This window comes from Henckelia pumila, chromosome 2, assembly GCF_033568475.1.
Source record: "Henckelia pumila isolate YLH828 chromosome 2, ASM3356847v2, whole genome shotgun sequence".
Lineage (NCBI taxonomy): Eukaryota > Viridiplantae > Streptophyta > Magnoliopsida > Lamiales > Gesneriaceae > Henckelia > Henckelia pumila.
The window spans coordinates 61,434,549-61,440,548 of record NC_133121.1 but is presented as its reverse complement, the minus strand read 5'-3'; positions in this window follow the sequence as shown (position 1 = coordinate 61,440,548).

Here is a 6,000-nt window from a genome sequence, read left to right as displayed (position 1 = left end):
CAATGACCGGGTTTCTTGCAGTAATGACAAACATCCTTGGACTTTTCCATGTTTGAAGCCTTTGTCTTGTTCTTCTTCTCGGGTCCGGTTTTCTTGGGTGTGGCAGAACGTTTCTTACCCTTTGTACTTGGCCCCTTCTTAGCAGAGGAAGAGGAGCCCACCAAGAGAACCGGTTTATCCTTCTTTAAAGTGGCTTCATATGTTACAAGCATATTGACCATCTCTTCAAGGGAGGCCTCTATCTTGTTCATATTGAAATTCACCACAAATCCGTCAAACGAAGAAGGAAGAGAGAGAAGTAATAAGTCCATGTTGAGTTCATGCTCCAACACCAAATCAAGCGTTACCAACTTCTGTATGAGCCAAATCACTCGTACCCCATGATCACGGACCGAAGTCCCTTCATGCATGCGACACGTCATTAGCTCTTTTACAGTAGCGAACCTTTCAGCTCTCGATTGAGCCCCAAAAAGTTCCTTGAGTTGTACGTGAATGTCAGCAGCATTCACGGTGTCCTCAAATTGCCTCTGGAGTTCATCAGACATCGAGGCTTGCATATAACATTTGGCCTTGATATCATGGTCCCACCATTTATCAAGTTTGGCCAACTCTTCCGGACTTATGTCAGCTAGTGCTTCCTTCGGAGGAGATTTTTCTAACACATAGAGCATCTTCTCCGAGGTTAAGACAATCTTCAACTTACGGAACCATTCCGTATAGTTTGCGCCAGTCAGTTTATTTTGTTCGAGAATAGAGAATAGTGGATTGCGCGAATTCATCTTTATGAAATACTGAAAAGAAACAGACAATTATCAGTGATTATTTAATTAATTTACTAAGACATAAAATAGGCGAAATTTATTTTATGAATCTCACTCCCACTATTTTATCGATTTCACTACCCTCTAGTGAAAACGGGAAACTGTTTTCCTTAGTGGGAACATGGAGTCCAATTGACAAACTATGGTCCCGAATAATATCAGCCAACCATAATTTTCAAAAGGTAGAGCCCAATTGCTTCCAAAGCAACCTCCACGTTTTTACCTCATGTCCAATAAGGGCCCAATAATATGACGCCATTTATTGTGACATGTCAAGATGACCCATCAATATTAAGTTTTGATGGACGGTCGCCATGTGGATCCCCCAATAATATGAGCCGATCCCATGGGAGTTCCACCCAACTTACAACATGTGTCGATCCAATGTACAGCTTTCCGACGAACGGGCCCCCCCCAATAATATGAGCCGGACCGTATCCGCGGGTAGCATCTCATACATTGATCGTTGATGGAAGGTAGGAACATTTAAACAATTTTAAATTTCCTTTATTTTTCTTGATATCAATTTTAAATCATATTTAAAATGAGGGATTTTAATTTTGAAAAATTTGTCTCATCATTTATAATTTGTATGCTTGCCGAATTCATACAATTTAGTCTAAAACATGCATACAACGATAATATCATATATTATATAGGATGATCGATTCCATTTCTAATCGACCCGTGGTTGCCAATCATGAGTCTAAGTCCAATCCTAGGTAATATGCAGGTATGCAATGCAATCCTATTACATTGAGCTTCCAATTTACATTTTTTCTGTCTTTATTGTCTGCTGGGCCCACCTCCATCTTCAAATCTTCATCTCCCACTAAGTCTAATGTATTTACAATAAATAAATATGACAAGTAGGGGATACATTTTAAGGGGTGGGAACGGGCCATAAACCAGGCCCACTTTTATTACATATGACAATTCATATTGGGCCATAAACCAGGCCCATTAATAAATCCAACAATAAAAACAAATGTAAATTCCTAACATACACCTACAAAATTTGTCATGGCAATCGATCATCCTTATCCAATAATATTTAATTCAAAATTAATTTATTGGATAACATGCAATGGCAATTTAAATTAAAAGGATAAAATCATATTCCATATATAAAATCTTATTTTACATACAAAAACATATTTTATCTTTTTATCAAATAAAATCATATTTTACATATAAAATCCAATTTTATACATAAAATCATATTTTACTCAATATTTCCATAAGATCATATCTTATCATCAATTGTACCAAAAATAATTAATTTCATAAAATCTGATTTAACGGATAATATCTATAAATTTTTCAAAAATTCAAATTTATCCAAAAATCAATTTTAAAATTTTTGGACTCGAACAATTCGATCCGATGCCTCGTGGACCAATCAAAAACAATTTTCGATCGGACCAAAAATAGAATTTTAACATATTAAAATTTTAATTTAAAAAATAAAAATTAATTTTTTTCCCGGGCTGCCCGCGCCCCAAAAGGGCTCGGGCCGTGCAGCCCGTCGCTGCCCCTAGGGCAGCGACGATCGCTGCCCTGGGCAGCGATCACGTCGCCGCCTATGGGCAGCGACCCATGCTGCCCCCCCCCCCCCCGGGCAGCGATCCAATCGCTGCCCGTGTTTTGCCCGAAAAAAAAAATTTTATTTTAAAAAATTTATTTTGTTTCAAAAACCGAGGCTTAAAAAATTTTTGTACAATCGATTAATTTAATCGCTTGATCTGAGCAACCTGGCTCTGATACCACTGTTGGAGAACCGTCGATCAGATCAATCAGGATTGATACCCGGTACAGCGGAAGTTTAAAACTTTTATATGGAACAATTCTATAATGGGTATCAAAACTTTACGATTAAATTGTGTGTGTAAAAATTAAATAACAATTATAAATTTTTACCTCCAATCTCGAATCGAGATTATGGACACCAACAGATTACTCTGCTCTTGTTGTATATCCCAGGAACTGATGGACGAACTGTTCTTCAATCAGGTCCACGAACAGAGATTTAATCCCTCTGATAGATTGCACTAGAAAATCTATCAGAAGTTTCTACGAAGAGAATTAACGAATTTGATCCGTTAAACCAGACTGCAATTCAAAATTCACAGGCTGGATTTTCCCGAGCAGAGAGGGAATGAGGCAGCCACTTTTAATAAAAACAACTAGGGTTTTCGAAAATTGTGAGCCTCTGTTGTGTAATTTCTGTACTGCAATAACTTATTTATAATGTGGGCTGCTAACAGCTTAGGGCACATTAGTCATAAGTTCAAGCCTGACAAGAAAAGCCCGCATGTTCAGAAATTAATATAGAATTCATCGTGACTCAGATTGAAAAACCAATTTCACCAATGTTCACAGAAACCATTTCTGCATCTTTTAGAGTCAAGATAAATTTTCTGAATCCGAATTCAGTGATTTCCAAAAATGCTCATCCCTATGTCATTTTAGGAAATCTTACTCCTCTACTCTTAAATAAGAAGTCCCACTTCTTTGTTCATTAAATTTAACTCTTTAAATTTAACTATCTCAACGGGGATTAAAAATCCATTACTCTGTGTGACCCTCAATGGTTCAGGGATACAGCTAGCCGTGGGCTCACAACTCCTTGTGACTCGGAACAACAATTTTCGACTTGCCCATCGAATCATGGTATGAGCGCCTAGCAACATCGCCCCATGATTTCCTAGGTATCACTGATAGTGCCTGCAAGAACCAATAGATTTTTGTTAGCGTACAGTACGGTCCCTTCATCCATATATCCCGATCGAATCAACAACCATTGGTAAATCGAGAGTCGTTCGAGATTCGATAACTATGCAATGCATCTTGAAGATCAAATAGTGACATCGCATGTGCTACTAAGAAACCATTTCTTAAAACACATCATGTACTCTGGCCAGAGATTCGTCACACTTATATCTCCTCAGATTGCATAGGATATCCACACTCGCAAGTATGTGGTGAATCCTTGACAACAAAGCATCGACTCCTATATGTGTCGTAACTGTACCCAATCCCGACACCTGATGACCCCAATAGAGTCGGTAAACAAGTCAAAGCACAGTACTAGCATATAGAGTCTCAATGATGTTTCAAGTAGTAAGGACTAATGGTGTACAACCAAAACCGCGGACTTAATCCACTCGATAAGTGATAACCACTTGGAAAGTTCGGATAGGGTAGTTCGATCATTCATCGTATGAATATCCATTTGCATGCTTTGAACATCTCTATGTTCCATACCAATGAAACGTGGTACTCGGCATTGCAAATGCTAGTCTCAATCTCGAGCGATCCTTATCCTTATTAACGGACGGCTCAATCGACTAGAAACCATTTAGAATATACAGTGACTATAAGATGTGTTTCATGATAGACATCCCCATGTACTACCACATCTTACATACACTATAGTATATTCAAGGTCTTTATCAAAACAACAATAGTATATCACAATATAACAATATGAAGAAAGATAAAGTCATTGCCATTAATAAAAATGTAAATTATATTAAACAAAAGATTGTTTATACAAAGAGTCATCAAAGCCCTTAGCCACAAGTTGGCTCACCGGGCACCCACTCTTTCAGATATATGAAATCGGAACCATCCAAGATGAATTATCATTCAGTGAAGAAGATTGGGAGAACCGTCGTGGTACCCATAATGATGCTTTAATCATCTCAGCCACAATCTCCAATTTTTGGGTAAAGAAAATTCTAGTGGATTCAGGAAGTTCGGCTGACATAATATTTCATGATGCATTCGTCAAGTTGGGTATAAATAATGCGCAGTTAACTCCAGTCAACACTCCACTGGTCGGATTTTCCGGAGAAATAGTTGAAGCTTTGGGCGAAGTAACTCTTCCTCTTTCCTTGGGTTCTTACTCCAAACGGTCTACTAAGATGGTGAAATTCCTTGTAGTAAAGTCTTCATCTGCATACAATGTGATATTGGGACGACCAAGTCTCAATATATTCCAAGCCATCGGATCGACATATCTTATGAAGATGAAGTTTCCGACTCCAGAAGGAGTAGGAGAAGCCGTTGGTGACCATCGTCTAGCCAGAGAGTGTCATGCGGTGACACTACGGGGTTCATCGGGAAATCTTAAAAGACAAGTTTCTAGTAAGGAAAGAGCACCGAAACCTGGAAAAATTTTACGTGAAAACGGAATACATTTTGAGGATGAAGAAGCCCAAAGCAAAGAGAGAATAACAGCAACCGAAACTCTGAAACATGTGGCAATCATTCCAACTGATCCCGAGAAAAAACTGAAAATTGGGACCGAATTACCTCCTGAATTGGAAGAGAAGCTGAAAATTTTTCTTGGTCGCAATTTGGACGTGTTTGCTTGGGGTGATGAGCCTCTGCCCGGAATACCTCATGAATATGCGCTCCATCACCTTCGTGTTGATCCGAAAATGAGATCGGTGAAGGAAAAGAAAAGATCATTTGGCCCAGAGAAAAATCGGCATATAGCCGCTGAAGTGGAAAAACTCTTAGCAGCAAGATACATAAGGCCAGTTACATACCCAGATTGGCTTGCAAATGTTGTCTTAGTACCAAAACCTGGAGGAAAATGGCGTTTGTGTATAGATTTCACTGATCTCAACAAAGCATGCCCCAAGGATCCATTTCCACTCCCTCGAATTGACTTGTTAGTCGATTCGACAGCAGGATACGAGCTGCTCACTTTTCTTGATGCGTATCAAGGATACAATCAGATTGATCTAGCGCCAGAAGACCAGGAAAAAGCAAGTTTCATCACTTATAGAGGAATTTATTGTTATGATGTTATTCCATTTGGGTTGAAAAATGCTGGAGCTACCTATCAACGTCTGGTAAATACCATGTTCGAACACTTGATCGGGCGTAACATGGAAGTTTATATAGATGACATGCTCGTCAAAAGTATTCAAGCGTCTAATCACTTGGAAGATCTTGAGGAATGCTTCAGTATACTCAGAAAATACAGGATGAAACTTAATCCGGATAAATGCACTTTTGGTGTACGAGGAGGCAAAGTTCTTGGTTATTTGTTGTCAGAACGAGGAATAGAGGCCAACCCTGAAAAAATAAAAGCAATTTTAAACATGAATCCCCCGAAGAGTGTAAAAGGCATTCAAGAATTGACAGGACGTTTGGCCGCCCT